Below are 16,901 nucleotides of genomic sequence, written 5' to 3' on the forward strand. Positions count from 1 at the left end.
GTCATATTGAACCGACATCATCTGGGTTTACTAGAGGTCGACCTTCTCAGAGTAGGGGATACATCTCAGACTGAGGCTAGAAAACTTGCATTGGTTTATGTTATTAGACATTGACAGGATTGTGATAAGCCTGATGTGATTGAAGGTACTGTTATTATTCATTTAGTTCCATACTTTGCTTTATTTAATCATAGATTTACCCATCCCTATGCATCGTGTTCAATATCTAGGGGTCTTAATATTTTAGTCGAGAATACCGAGAGCCTTGTGACAGTTCAAAGTCCAGTAGGTTAGTCCACTGAATTGGACCGAATTTTTAAATGGTGCCCTATAGAGATCCATAATGAGATCTTCTTGGTCGATCTGATGGAGTTTCCATTAGAAGAGTTTGACTTGATTCTCAGCATGGATTGGATGGATAAACATCAAGTTAATCTCAATTGTGAGACCAAGAGAGTTATTCTTAAGACTCTATATGACAGGAATATAGTGATGATCGAAAAATGTCGTTTCCAATTTGGTATTTGAAATGATGACCAGGAAGGGTTCAGAAGTGATCCTTGCTTATATTCTATATATCATGTGTTCCCGGTCTGATGTAGAGAGAATCCAGACAGTTTAAAGAATTTCCCAATGTCTTTCCCGAAAAGTTGCCTAGATTGCCACCGGATAGAGAAATTGAGTTTGAGATTGAAGTCTATTCCGGTTTGACTCCAGCTTCGATGAATCCTTACCGTATGGCCCCTAAGGAGCTTAAGGAACTAAAGGTTTAACTCTAGGAGTTATTAGATAGGGGAGTCATTCGTCCCAGCGTTTTACCGTGGGGTGCTCCAGTTCTCTTTGTCAAGAAGAAATATGGGACATTGAGACTCTATATTGATTACAGGAAGATGAACAAGCTCACAGTTAAAAACAAATACCCTCTGCCCAGGATTAATGATATATTTAACTAGTTTCGGGGGGATACTATCTTCTCAAAGATAAACTTAAGATTTGGTTATTACCAACTCAAGGGGAAATATTTTAATGTTCCAAAGATTATCTTTTGTATTCTATATGGGCATTATGAGTTCTTGGTGATTCCCTTCGGGTTAGCCAATGCCCTTGTAGCTTTTATGGATCTGGTGAATCTGGTGTTTTAACTTTATCTAGACCATTTTGTGGTCGTGTTCATAGATAATATATTAGTATATTCTCAGACTAAATAAGAGCATAGTGAGCATTTGAGGATTATTCTATAGACCTTGGGGGAGCATAAGTTGTTTGCCAAGTTGAGCAAGTGTGAGTTCTGGCTCAACAAGGTGGCTTTTCTGGGACATATCATATTTTTAGGGTATTCGGGTGGATCCGAGTAAAATAAAGGCTATTATGAGTTAGAAGCAACCTAAGAGTGTCTTAGAGATATGTAGCTTCTTAGGTTTGGATGGTTATTACCGTTGTTTTGTTGAATGTTTCTCCGTCATTGCAGCTCATCTGACAGAGCTATTGAGGAATGATGTTCTTTTTGTCTAGTCTGAAGCTCAATAGTCTAGCTTTGAGAAACTAAATATAGTTTTGACTGAAGCCTCAGTGTTTATTTAGCCCGAGTCAATGAATGATTCTTTTCAGTTTACATCGATGCTTGTCACTCTGGACTAGGATGTGTTCTTATGTAGGATGGGAAAGTTGTAACTTATACGTCTCATTAGTTAAATCCTCATGATCGCAATTACCCCACCCATGATCTAGAGTTAGTTGCAGTGGTCTTTACTATGGAGATATGGAGACACTATCTTTATGGAGAGAAGTGTTATATCTATACCGACCATAAGAGTCTAAAGTATCTGCTCACTCAAAGGGAGTTGACTCTGAGGCAACATCGTTGGTTGGAACTTCTGAAGGATTACGATTATGAGATAGAGTATCATCCGAACAAGGCTAATATGGTGGCCTATGCCTTGAGTCGTAAGACATTATCTGATCTAAGAGCCTTATTTACTAGGTTGAGCGTGTATGATGATGGCAATCTATTAGCAGAGTTTCAAGTTAAGCCTACCTTAACTGAGAAAATTAGGGCTAAACAGCTTCTAGATAGATTATTGATTTCCACTATCAAACAAGTTGAGTAGGGATTGAGTTTGGAGTATACTCTTGATCAGGATGGTACTTTATACTTTCATGGTCTTTAATGTGTTCCTAAGGATGGCGAGTTGAGAATTTCATTCTTTAGGAAGCTCATAACAACCCTTATGCAATGAATCCTGGTGGGGAAAATGTACAAGAATCTGAAAGAGCGTTACTATTAGATTGGAATGAAGAAGGAAAATTCTGATTATGTGGCGAGGTGCTTGACTTGTTAGCAGGTCAAGAAAGAGCATCATCATTCGTATGGTATGTTGCAGCCCATTATGATTCCAAAGAGGAAATGAGAGCGTATCACGATGGACTTTCTGATTGGGTTACCTCTGACTCTTTCTAGAAAGGATTCTGTATGGGTGATTGTTGATCGACTCACCAAGTCAACTTATTATATTCCTATTTGAGTTAATTATTCCTTAGACAAGCTGGCTAGGTTATATATCTATGAGGTTGTCAGACTTCATGGTGTTATGTTGTCTATTATCTTTGACCCAGACTCAAGATTTACTTCTAGATTTTGGAAGGCTCTGCATAATGCTCTAGGTACTCGTTTGAACTTCAATACAACGTTTCATCCTTAGATTGATGGTCAATTCGAGAGAGTGATACAGGTTCTAGAGGATATTCTACGAGATTGTGTGATTGTCTTCCGTTGTAGTTGGGAGGACTTCTTACGTTAGCTGAGTTCGTTTATAACAACAAGTACCATACTAGCATCCACATGGCACTATATGAGGCTCTGTATGGACGTAGATGTCCTACTCCTATCTGTTAGACTAAGTTGCATGATAGGAGGATGTTGGGTCCAGAGTTAGTCTAGGAGACTAATGATACTGTTAGGTTGATCAGTGATAGCCTGAGAGAGGCATTTGATAGACGAAATCTTATGCTGACCAAAAGAGGAAGGATATTGAGTTTGAGGTTGGGAATCAAGTATTTTTTAAGGTATCTTCGTAGAAGAAGGTGTTGAGATTTGGACGCAAGGGTAAGTTGAGTCTGAGATTTATTAGGCCTTATCGTATTATGAAGAGAGTCGGACATGTTGCTTATCAGCTTCAGTTGCCTCACCAGCTTAGCCGCATCCATGATGTTTTCCATGTATCTATGTTGAGGCAATACCGTATGGATTTAGGTCATATTATTATTAGGGGAGCTCAAAAATACCTTACCCGAAATACCCGTCGACCCGATTAAAAATAACTGGGTATTAAATTTGAAAATACCTGAATTTTTGGGTCGGGCCCAGGTAAGAAAATTTCTCATAAGCGGTTACCCGATTACCCGATACTCGATTTTTATTTTTTATTTTTTATATTACTTTTAACCACGTAGTCAATCAGTAATTCAATATTCACTATTCTAAGTCCCAAACGCAAACACAATTCTCATTTCTCAACCCTAATCGTAAATTCAAATTCCTAATTTCCTCACACACTCGCACCAATTGCTTCTCTCACATTGTTTTTTTCTACTTCTCCCATCTTGTCCGATCAGACGATCACTCATAACCAACACCAGGTATACATGTATGAATACGAAATGCTTTGGCAAGAGAATGTAAAAAAATTGATACAAATGAGTAATGATTATTTTAAGTTTTTGATTAATTTATACCTTTTTTGATTCAATTTTACAATCTCGGATCTTGTATTAGTGGAAAACAAAAGATTTTCTTGTTACTGCCAAGTGCCAATTGCCAAACTATTCTTAGTTGCTAATGTATTTATATATTATTTACTTGTTAATTTGTCGTTTGTATACTTACAAAATTTTGTTTGGTCTTTGGTGTATAGCAGGAGGCAGGAGCACTGCTTGTACATATAGCATAATTTTAATTTGAAAATAAAAAATAGGATACCCTATTACCTAGATTAACGGATACCCGAGTTTTATGGGTACCAAACTTACAGGTACCCGATTAATTATGGGTTGGGTCACGGGACAAAATATTTATACCCGAATATTTTGGGTACCTGAAATTTAGGGTATCCAGATTTGAACACCCCTACATATTATTTAGATCGAGGATGTAGAGTTAGACTTGATTTGTCTTATGAGGTGGAGCATGTTTAGATTTTGGATCAGGATGAAAGAGTTCTTCAGAACAGACGTATCCTAATGGTCAAAGTTCAGTGGAGTAAGCGTGGCTCCACAGAGGTTACCCGAGAATTGTTGGAGTCGATAAAGGCTCAGTTTTCGCATCTGTTCAGGCTACGTAATTATTTAGGACAAAATTTCTTTTAGGGTGAGAGTTTTCACACCCTAAAATAGGGTTTAATTTTTTCTTAATATTAATTTTGAAGACTAATTGAATTTCAGTTTAATTCGAGGACCAAAATAAATTTTTAATCAAATTTGGGTCCAAATAAAAAATAACAAAACTTAAAAGACCTATGGCATGATTTTTCCATTTTCTTTTTAACTTAAAACTTCCCAGATCTGAATTTTCCATTTCTAGAAAACATAACTTTCTCTCTCTTAAAGTTTTCCTTTTTGAGAAACTTTTCTCGATAAAACTTTAAACCACGTTTCATCGTCGATCATTACTCCATTTTCGACACCTCTTATATCATCGTGTTCCTTACATCGTCCTAAGTCCAACGGTGGTCGTCTTGCTATCTTTGTCATTGCCGTGTTAAGGGGTGAGATAGTATAATTTTCCAACGTTACCCAATTGAGCTCTCTGTCGTTCACAATTATAGAAATTTTTCATAATTTTTCCGAAGCTTCAAGGGCCCGCACACGTCGTCGCTACACGTGGGGATCGTTCATCGTCGGGTGGACCTTTTAGAAGCAGGTCAACCCGACCCAATAACATGTCCAGCCCAAAAATATCAACCAACCCAAATCCAAACTAACCCAACTAGACCAACCCATTTCCAAATCGGACCGAACCAGTCCAATTGAATTGAATCGAACTGGTCGAACCAGACTGAGCTACGCCGAGCTGAGCCATTGTCCATTGATCGTTGACCTCTCCGTTGACCGTTAATCGGCATTGACTTTTTCTAAAAACCTCTTTCCTAATATTTTTCGACGTCCTGAGTCTGATTTTGCGGTCCGTTTCACCAAGTTCTGACATGAAAGTCCAAAATCAGACCCGTTAAACTGAAAATGCTTAGTTTTTAAAGCATTTATGCTTATTTATTTAGGATTCGATCATAAAATTGATCATAGATTATATTTTCATGAAGGTACTTATGATTCCCCTGATCGAGGGTCAACTAGATCCAGTGCTTCCTGTCCGATAGATCAGTACGATCCTCATACTTAGAGCTACTGATAAGTTTATATAAATAATTAAATTGAAGTTTTTTTTATTTTGTTAAGATTTTGATACAATTATTATGATTCATAGGATCTAGTACTAACGCTGACCGTAATAAACAAACCCAAGAGTAGCTACCGTCCCAGACTTCTCAGATTGGTACACGTGTGTTCCTATTTGTGTTACAATATTGTTTTGAAATATATGTCTTTAAATTTTAACTTTTCAGATACTACTCGACGGTAGGGTAGTAGACTTGGCATCAGGAGGATCGATTATTCTCCGTTTTGTATCACTGTATATTTTTATATGCCTTTTTTGTTATATTTTGGTGAAACGTGTTTTACTATTGCTTATGTATTTTTATTACTGATATTTTGTTTTTGAACATGTATATACAAACTTCTGATGTTAGTTTATGTATATGTTTATTGTATGAACTTTACCGCTGTATATTTTTGTATTTTTGTCGTTATACACATTATTTTAATTAAAATGAATTTTATTTTCCACATATGACCGCTTAGAGTCAATCGTAACGTCCAAGCTGGGGCTAATGGTTACAAATCAAACATGTTTTCTAATTTTCAAAAAATTGAAAATGAAAATTATTTTCTAAAAATAAAAATAAAAAAAATATTTTCTAGAAATAAACTGATCGTAAATTTTGAGTGTACTTAATAAAAAAATAAAAATGAAGAAAAATAAAATGAGAGTATGATCATTTAATTATCGATTTTAATTTTAATTCAAAATTGATTAATTTCATCTATGTGAACTACGTTTCAAACTTTCTAACCCCTGTAGGGATCAAATCATTTGCAATTGTGGTTAAATACTAAATTAAAAATATTTGAAAATTCATTTTTATCTTATAATTATTTAGGTTTAATGCAACTATTTAGTTAAAACATAAGTTTAACCATTTTATGCTTTTTTCAATTAGTTTAACCCATCAACTTTTAATTTAACCCTTTAATATTTTTAGTAAAAAGAATATCATATGATCCAATAAGGTTTTTTCATAAGTAATAAAAATATTTTTAAAAATTTCTTTCTACATAAGGAATAATATGTTTGGGACCTTATTATTATTTTTAAAAGAACCAAATTGAAAATAATAATAAAATAGTAATAATAATAAAGGATCAAATTGAAATTTTGACTAAAGTAAAGGGGCTATAGTAGGTATTAAGCACTATTGTTTAGGATCAAAGATGAAGCAGTCGGGTCCCATCCCATTTGCTCTAGTTGAAGAACTGAAAAATTTATAGCCAATCAAAGCCGCCATTAAAGCACCTTAACCTGCTCCACCCTCTTTGATGATTCGAAGAATAAGAAAATATCCCCATTAGTAAAACAAAACAAGCAATACCCATGTCTCTCCTCGTCCTGTTCTCCTTCTTCCTCATTCTCCTTCTCTCAAACACTTCATCATCTTTGTCCCAACAAGCTCCATCTTTCACCTTCTCGGACTTCCCATGGCGCCCAACTCAAAACAAACTCCTTATATCTAAAAACAACGTTTTCGCTGCTGGTTTTAAGCCCACAGACTCTTCTTCAAATCGCTATATTTTCTCCATTTGGTATCACAACGTTTCTGGAAATTATAACACCATTGTTTGGTCAACCGACGTGAACTATCCATGTTGAATCAAAATAGAGTAAAAACTCTAATTGATTGAGAAGAAGAAAAAACTCTCTTTAGAATAATCTCACAAAATTGCAAAAGGGAAGAACTCTTAAGAAAGCTTTCAAATACTTATAATTAAGCTTTGATTGTTGGATGATAAAACTCAAATACAAGTAGGGTATTTATAGGTTACAAGAAATAATCTAAACCACTCATTAAAATAAACACTAATTAATCTAAACCATTAAAATTAAAACACGAGAAAAATACTTAATTTTAATCTAACTAAATTGATGTAAGCAATGACATCAAAACTAAATTGATGTAAGCAATGACATCAAATTAATTTAGGTGTGAACTTATTTAGGCTAATATTGAATTTTCAACACTCCCCCTCAATGTTAGCCTCCATTCTTTGAATCACGCCATGCTGACGACGGAAATGTTCAAACTTTCCAACACTCAAGCTTTTTGTAAACAAGTCAGCAATTTGCTCATCTGTCTTGATTTGCCTCATTTCAATCTCTTCATGCAAAACTTTTTCCCTAAGAAAGTGGTAATGTACTTCCAAATGTTTAGTTCTTGCATGAAAAACATGATTCTCCGCAAGCCGAATTTTCGATTGGTTGTCACAGTACAAAGGAATTGCATAATCTACTGGTTAATGTAGATTATTCATCAATTGTATCAACCATGTACTCTCTTGAGCTGCCATTGCTACTGCTCGATACTCAGCTTCAATGGTTGACAATGATACCGTTGGTTGTCTCTTGCTACACCAAGAAATTGTTCCGGAGCCAAGCTTAAACACATACCCAGTTGTTGATCTTCTGGTGTCATGATCTCCTGCATAATCAGCATCACAATAACCATTTAACTTGCAGTCTTCACCTTTATTGTACAAAAGACCATAGTCAATTGTACTCTTCACATATCTTAGTATTCGTCGAACTGCTTCCAAATTAGGCTTCTTTGGATTTTGCATATATCTACTCATCACACCAACTGCATAAGAAATATTAGGTCGGGTCAAAGTTAAGTAGATCAGACTACCTACCAATTGTCGATACATTGTTGCATCTTCCAAATCTTTTCCTTCATGTGCACACATTTTGATATTTGGTTCCATTGACGTTGAACTTGACTTGCATTCGAACATTCCAAACCTCTTCAACAAATCTTTAGCATATTTCTGTTGACACAAAAAAATATTCCTTCGTGTGTGCAATCAACCTCTAGACCAAGGAAGTGCTTAAGTTGTCCAAGTTCATTCATCTGGAAACGAACTGATAAATTCTCCTTTGTCTAAAGAATTTCTGCCTCATCATCATCGGGTATGATTAAGTCATCCACGTACACTAGCACGATAACTAGCTTACCTTCATTGACTTTGACAAACAAGCTAGAATCTACAGGTATTACTGAATAGCCACTTTTCGTTATAAATTTAGCAATCTTACCATACCACACCCTAGGTGCTTGTTTCAATCCGTAGAGTGCTTTTTGCAGCTTACACACATACTCAGGATGATCTTGACTCTGAAAACCCATTGGTTGAGTCACGTAGATCTCTCAATCTAGCTCTCCATGAAGAAAAGCATTTTTCACATCCATCTGCCACAAATTCCAGTCTTTGTTGGCTGCAAGTGCAAGTAGGACTCGTACGGTTGTAAGTTTTGCCACTAGACTAAATGTTTCATTATAGTCTAGTCCATACTGTTGAGAGAAACCAACAGCTACCGATCGTACCTTGTACATCTCGATTGACCCATCTGGACGACGCTTTATCTTGTAAACCCATTTGCAAGATATGGGTTTCACATCTTTTATCTTTGGCATAAGATCCCAAGTTTGATTTTGCTGAAGTACATCGATCTCTTCTTTCATAGTTGTCATCCACTCAGAACTCTTCGATGCTTCTTCGAACGTCTCAGGCTCTATTACTTCTTCAATTATGGCTGCATTGGTATATTTAGGATTTGGCCTTCGTATTCTTGTTGACCGTCGGAGTTGAGATTGTGGAATTGATTCTTTTGTTTCTCTAGGCCCACCTTCTTGATTTAGTTATTGATACACGCCAATTTGCCAAGTATTCTGAGTCACTCTTTGTTCGACATCATTGCTATTTGGATCTTCTGATTCATCTGAACTTGTTTGGAGTTGAACAACATGCTCCCCCATCTTTTATTGTAGCTTGTCTCCAAATTCTCTCGAATCTGGCAACACCTCCTTCTCTAAGGACCACCAAGAAGATGCTTCATCAAATACCACATTTCATGACATGTAGAATCTTCCACTAATTGGATCACAACATTTCCACCCCTTTCTCTGGCTGTCATATCCCACAAAGATATATCTAACAACTTTCTTGTCAAATTTGCTCCGTAAATGATCAGGAACAAAAATATAACATACACAACCAAATACTCGAAAGTAGCTAACTGTAGGTTTTATGTTCCATAGTTTCTCAAAGGGTGAAACAAATCCTAACCTTGGTTGAGGAAGTCTGTTGATCACAAAGGCTGCAGTCCTCATTGCTTCAGCCCAAAACCTTCCCAGGTACATTCTTTGCATGTAGCATGCTTCGACAAATTTTTATAAGATACCAGTTTTTTCTTTCCGCTACACCATTATGTTGTGGCGTGTTGGCACAAGTGTATTGATGACGTATTCGACATTCCCTTAGATATTGAGAGAACTCGTTTGATCTATATTCTCCTCCGTTGTCTGTGCGCAAGCAACATATCTTCTTTCTCACTTCTCCTTCAGCTGAGTCTCTGAACTCTTTAAACTTTGAGAAAGTGTCAGATTTTCTTTTATAAAGAAAACCCACACAAACCTGGAGAAATCATCAATGAATGTTACCATATACCGAATACCGCTAACTGACTGTTGTTTAACCGGTCTGAACACATCAAAGTGAATCAACTCCAACAGTTCTTTTGCTTTAAACTTTGACTCGTCATATGGTAATTGGTGTGCTTTACCATACTGGCATCCCGCACAGACCGTGTCTGTTCTCACGTCTAGTTGATGAAGCCCCTTAAGCATTGACTTCTTCACCATCACACTTAGCTTGGAATAGCTAACGTGACCTAACCGCATGTGCCATAGATCTGATGTATCATTTTTCCTTGTCCTGTCTACATATGCAGACTCTGCTGACATCACGTAAATTGACTCCAAACGTTGTCCTTCCATTGTTGGTGTTTCTGAGATTTTGACGTCACGATAAACCTTCACGTCTTGGGGACTAAATAAGACATAATAGCCTAATGATGTTAGTTGAGCCACATAGAGCAAATTTTTCTTCATTCCTGGGACATGGTAAACATCTTGGAGTTGCACCTGATTAGTATTATATCGAGGTGTAACTATCGTCTTACTGATGTGAGTTATCGGTAACCTTGAGTTGTCAGTTGTCACCACCACACGACCTCCATTGTACTCAGACAGGTTTTGCAACTTCTGTTTATCACTCGTCATATGATTTGAGCAGCTCGAATCTACGATCCAATCATTCTTGTAGTCAATCCGTTCTGGTGTTGTTACCGTGAGAGCTAATTCTTCTTCCTCCGTAGCAAATAACGCTTCAGCATCCCAACCGTCTTCACTATTCTCCTTCGAACTGGAAGTAACAGTATTACTTTCAACATGCTTTTTCTTGGTCCAACAGTCTTTTGCCATGTGGCCCATCTTCCCACAATTGTAACACTTGTCATAGAACTTTATACTATTACCGCAATTCATGGAAGCTCCCCCTAATGGGGGCCTCCCTTTCCTTGGTAATTTTTCACCTTATCACCATCATTTTTAGATCCACTGCTAGTATACCAATGAAAAGCGCCTATGCTTTTACTGGTCCAGAGCACTTCCTCTTCACCCTTCAGCGAGATTCCTCCTATTTTCTTGGCCATGGCTTCTTGACCTGCAAGCAAATTTTTGAACTCAACAAGCGATAGTTGTGTCAGCCATCCCTGTACAACGGCAACAAACCCTCGATATTCGAGTCTCAACCCATGGACAATTATTCTTTTTATTTTGGCTTCCCCAATAGCAGCTGTCGGATCTAATTCTGAAATTTCGCAGCATATCGACTTCGCCTTGTAAAAGTATTGGGCAACCGCCATGTTGCGTTGTACCATTGATAGAAGTTCATTCTTGATAAGTTACAATTTTGTATCTTTCTTCTTCGAAAAGAGTATAACAAAAGTGTCTCATGCTTCCTTTGGTGTTTTAGCATCCCAGATGTGCTCTAACATTTTTTCTTCAATTGTGGTCTTTAAAGCAAATATTGTTTTGTTTGCTTTAATTTTTCACTTTCGTAAGATGCCATTGGCATCTTCTGCCGCCAGTTGTGTAACTTCACCACCACCGACAATCTCCCAAAGGTCTTGACCTTGTAAGTATGACTCCATACATGTTGCCCGCGTGTTTTAGTTTTTGTTGTTGAGCTTCTTGATTTCTCCAACTACTTGAAGATCACCCATCTTAATGGCAAAGCTTTGACTACACCGTACAAGCTTGAGTAACAAACGTGCAGAGTACTAAATTACTCTAAACACAAAGAAGCTCCACAAGGTTTGTAATAACCCCGATAATAATCTCAAGAAATCTTTTCTGATGTGGAAGATCAATTAAAAACTGCAGCCACAGAGCATACTCGGAATTTCAAGAGACCTTAAAAACATGGCTCTGATACCAATTGTTAAATCAAAATAGAGTAAAAACTCTAATTGATTTAGAAGAAGAAAAAAACTCTCTTTAGAATAATCTCACAAAATTGCAAAAGGAAAGAACTCTTAAGAAAGCTTTCAAATGCTTATAATTAAGCTTTGATTATTGGATGATAAAACTCAAATACAAATGAGGTATTTATAGGTTACAAGAAACAATTTAAACCACTCATTAAAATAAACACTAAATAATCTAAACCATTGAAATTAAAACATGAGAAAAATACTTAATTTTCAGCTAACTAAATTGATGTAAGTAATAACATCAAAACTAAATTGATGTAAGCATTGACATCAAATTAATTTAGGTGTGAACTTATTTAGGCTAATATTGAATTTTCAACAATCCAGTCAATGGTGATTCCTCCCTTGTTCTCGAAGACAATGGTGTTCTTCATTTAATCGATTCTTCAGGCCGAAACTTGTTGCCGTGGGACTCTACAGAGACTGGTAATAATGCGAATTCTACTAGCTTGACCTTGGAGGATTCGGGTAATCTTGTTTATGGCGATTGGCAGAGTTTCAATCATCCAACGGATACGATTTTGCCCAACCAGACAATGAATGGAAGCAAGGGGACCACGTTTTCGCAATCGAAGAACGGTAAATTCAAGCTCGTGGATTGGAAAAGCCTGGTTTTTCGTTCATCTTCTTATTGGAGCACTGGTAATGCGTTTATAATGCTTGAACCAACTGGAATGGTAACTCTAGAAACTGGAGCTACTTTGATTTCTTCAGATTTCGGTGAAGAAAACAAGCTGCGGAGATTAACATTGGATAATGATGGGAATCTCAGGATTTATAGCTTCGATCGAAGAGCTAATGAATTGAGTGTTGTTTGGTTAGCTGTTCATGAAACGTGCACTGTTCATGGAACCAGCGGGGATAACGCGATTTGCATCAACGATGCTTCGAATTCTGATCTCACTTATTGCGTTTGCCCGCCGGGTTTCAAACTAAACGCCAGTGATCATGAAAGCTACTCATGTGAGATGAAAACTCCATGGAAGAACAATGGAAAAACCAAGTTTCTTCGATTGGATTATGTTAACTTCACTGGAGGATCGAATCAGACAGATCTCAAAGTTGAGAACTTCTCAATTTGTCAATCTAAATGCCTTGCAGATCAAAACTGTAAGGGGTTTGGCTTCAAATACGATGGAAAAGGCTATTGTATGCTTCAAAACTGTAATCGGTTGGCATTCGGATACTGGTCACCGGGGACAGAGATTGCTTTTTTCTTGAGAGTTGGTTCCGAAACCGATGAATCGAATTTTACAGGTATGACGAGCTTGTTTGAAACAGTCTGTGATGTTACTATAAGCTTGCCTGAACTACCTGATGAATCGAATACAGAGGATCGAAATATAGTGATAATTTGTACCCTTTTTGCTGCTGAGCTTACTTCTGGTGTTGTTTTCTTCTGGGGATTCCTGAAGAAGTACATCAAGTATAGAGACATGGCTCGAAGTTTTGGCCTCGAGTTCTTGCCTGCAGGCGGGCCTAAACGGTTTACATATGCAGAACTCAAAGCAGCTACGAGTAACTTCTCGAATCCGATCGGGAGAGGGGGCTTTGGCGATGTTTATAAAGGGGAATTAGCCGATCACCGTGTCGTTGCCGTGAAGTGTTTGAAAACAGTGACCGGTGGTGATGCGGAGTTTTGGGCCGAGGTGACAATTATTGCTCGTATGCACCATCTGAACTTGGTTAGATTATGGGGATTTTGTGCTGAAAAAGGCCAGAGAATCCTTGTCTATGAGTATGTCCCTAACGGTTCTCTTGATAAATACTTGTTCCCTGCAAGTCAAGGCCCATCTTTAGACAAGATAGTGGAGATCTATCCAAGAAACACCGACGTACCGAAACCTATTCTAGATTGGAACATCCAATACAGAATCGCGCTCGGTGTGGCACGAGCGATCGCGTATTTGCACGAAGAATGCTTAGAATGGGTGCTACATTGTGACATCAAACCAGAAAACATACTCCTCGGGGATGATTTCTGCCCCAAGATATCAGATCGGATTGGCAAAGCTGAGGAAAAAGGAAGGCATGGTTAGCAAGTCGATGGTCCGAGGCACCCGCGGTTACATGGCACCGGAGTGGGTCAAAATGGATCCCATAACGGCCAACGCCGATGTTTATAGCTTTGGGATGGTTTTATTAGAACTCGTGAGTGGGGTTCGGAGCTTTGACATGCAAGGCTCATTGATAGAGAGTGAAGACTGGTATTTCCCAAGGTGGGCATTCGACAAAGCGTTCAAAGAAATGAGAGTGGAGGACATCTTGGATCGGCAAATCAAGCACTGTTTTGATAACCGACTGCATTTTGATATGGTTGATCGGATGGTAAAGACGGCAATGTGGTGCCTCCAAGACCGGCCGGAGGCAAGGCCATCAATGGGGAAGGTGGCTAAGATGTTAGAAGGGACTGTGGAAAATATAGAACCTAAAAAGCCCACAATCTTCTACTACGGATGAGTAAAACGTCGAACACTTTATCTAATCTATGAGTTTCTTGACGTTTGTGTGCATTTAGATGTAATTCATGCTTAGTCATGACTATGTTGTTAGAATTTAAAGAAAGTACGGGATATGAATATAAATCTGATAAGAAAATGTTTATGTTTCATCTGATTTAAAGGATTATTTCTCAATTTTCTAATTGAAAGATTATCAATTTATTCCATTATTATAAAGAAAATCATACTACAACTTTTTATCTCAATTTTGCATTTGGAAATCGCGGCGATCTCTCGATCTCATGACCAGATACATGGAGTTGTTGGGGTCTCGAACTTGAAGGAATTGATTTCTGCTTCTGCTGCTCGAACTTGAAGGAATTGATTTCTGCTTCTGCTGCTGCTGCTGCTATTCGTTGAAAACTCCCTCATCTTAGTGTTGTAAAGCTCAACTTTGATGGCTCTCAAGATCTTACGACGGGGTTTATCGCTATGGGAATCGTAGCTCGGGACCATGCTGGACAAATTTTGGGGGGCTTGCTCAATCAATGCGAGGTCTTAACCCCACTTTGGATCTTGCCATCGAAAGGAAATGAAATAATGTTCACTTTGAATCTCATTGCGCTATCCTAGTTATATCTCTACTTCGGCGTTACATCTTCGGCGGGCTAAAGATTGTTTCAAAATATTTTTGGGTTTTCATATTACCTTAATTCAAAGATTTTGTAATACTGTTGCAGATAATTTGGTTAAAAGGGTTGTTCAATCTAAGAGGTCTTTGTATTTTAATTCGGTCTATTCCAAGGTTATCGATACGAAAATTACTAACAATGTAATGTTTATTTGATCTACATAGTTTGGGTGCTCTTTTCCCACGTAAGTCTAACACTTAGATAATAGAGGTTTTTAATAAAACCTTAAGTTTTTTTTTAAAAAATGGCATAATATATAATATATATTAAATTCAAATAACTTCATGAGAACTTTAAAACTAAACAAATCTTGATTTTTATAATATCATAGGCTTTTTTCAAATATTTTTTATTTTTTAAAATGTTTTTCAGATACAACTTATATTATACGTCATGCGATACATTTTCAGAATGTTATATAATTTTTTTATTACTGAAAAAGTTGGATAATGTCCATCACAATTGAAAAGTTCACATGTAAAATTAAATAAAAAAATTCTCCTAGAACTAAAATATAATTTAACCCTTTAAAATTACAAAATAAATATTTGATGGAGGAATTTTATCTATTTTTTGAAATAAGAATGTAGATTACATTAGTCATAAAAGGGCATCATATAGAACAATGTCATATATACATTTAGGACAATCATAAATAAAATATAGCAATGAACGACTAATGACAACCTGATGAGTAAAAGTATAAATAGATGAGGCAACGATATATAGAGACAGATCACTTCGACATCCCAAACAATAAACATAGAGGAAGAGAACATTAAAAGTATCCAAAGCGAATGAATAAAAAATCAACCCCTAACTGTAGTCATATCTAACACATAAATTCAAAAGTCAACGAAATATTATATATAAAGAAACGAAGAAACCAAATATCAGGAAAGCCGATAACCAGTAGAACCCCTGTAACCATAACACAATAAGAAGATTAATGGAAGAAACTTGCACCGTATAGATTTTATTGAGAAATATAAACTAACAAGAGAAAAGGTATTTTATTGACTTGTGTTAAATGCTTCAAGTGCAGGTCTATATAAAGCATGCACAGCTAGAGCTAACAGATCACACAATAGCTTTTTAACCACTAACAACCAAATAACAACTTTCTATTAGCCAATCAACACACAACACATGTATCATAACTCAATATTCCCTCTATTTTCCATCGTCTTGACCTCCGATGAAACACTAACAAGGTACCACATAAACTTTTATCCCTAAACATCTCAAACACTGCCTTTGCCAAGGGCTTTGTTAGACCATCTGTATCCTGAAAATCTGCTGGAACATAACTAACTTAAGCTAACGTGCAATAATTCTCTCACGAACGAAATTTATATCAAAATTGACATGCTTTGAGTGAGCATGACAGATTGGATTAGCCCTAATCATAATGATGCTTATATTGTCACACCAAACGATCGGCTCTTCATGTTATGACACACCTAAATCAACTAACAAGGCTCCAACCCACATCACCTCAGCTGCTGCATCCGCTACACTCCAATATTCAGCCTCCATGGTTGAACGTGAGACCTTTTTTGTTTCTTTGAGTTCCACGACACAAGACACTCCCCCACAAACACGCCATAGCCAGTTATCGACCTACGATCGTCAATGTTGTCTCCCTAGTCTGCGTCAACAAATGTAGTGAGCCGTGTTCGAGACTCCATAGGAGAAACTTTTAGCCCATACCTGCTATTTCCAACGACTCTAAAATATATTTTCATTGACTAAGGAAAATAGAGTCTAAATCTTGCTTGACCTCGATACCCATAAAATAGGCTAGATCCCCAAGATCCTTAAGCAAAAACCATTCATTTAGTAAGCGAACCACTTCTTCAAATGCATCCATGGAGTGACCAGTGAGTATTATGTTATCTACGTACACTAGTATGTATATATAACATCCATCGATGTTTCAAACAAAAAGGGACGCATCAGCTCGAGATTTAAAGAACCCTAATTGCA

The 16,901-nt window shown here is 37.0% G+C and overlaps 1 pseudogene; it reads left to right on the plus strand.

Moving 5' to 3' along the window:
- Positions 1-6,750: 6,750 nt before the first annotated feature.
- On the plus strand, positions 6,751-14,312 carry LOC120143819 (annotated as a pseudogene).
- Positions 14,313-16,901: the final 2,589 nt, after the last annotated feature.

Source organism: Hibiscus syriacus, unplaced genomic scaffold (genome assembly GCF_006381635.1).
Source record: "Hibiscus syriacus cultivar Baekdansim isolate YM2019G1 unplaced genomic scaffold, ASM638163v2 tig00110864_pilon, whole genome shotgun sequence".
In the NCBI taxonomy this organism is placed as follows: domain Eukaryota; kingdom Viridiplantae; phylum Streptophyta; class Magnoliopsida; order Malvales; family Malvaceae; genus Hibiscus; species Hibiscus syriacus.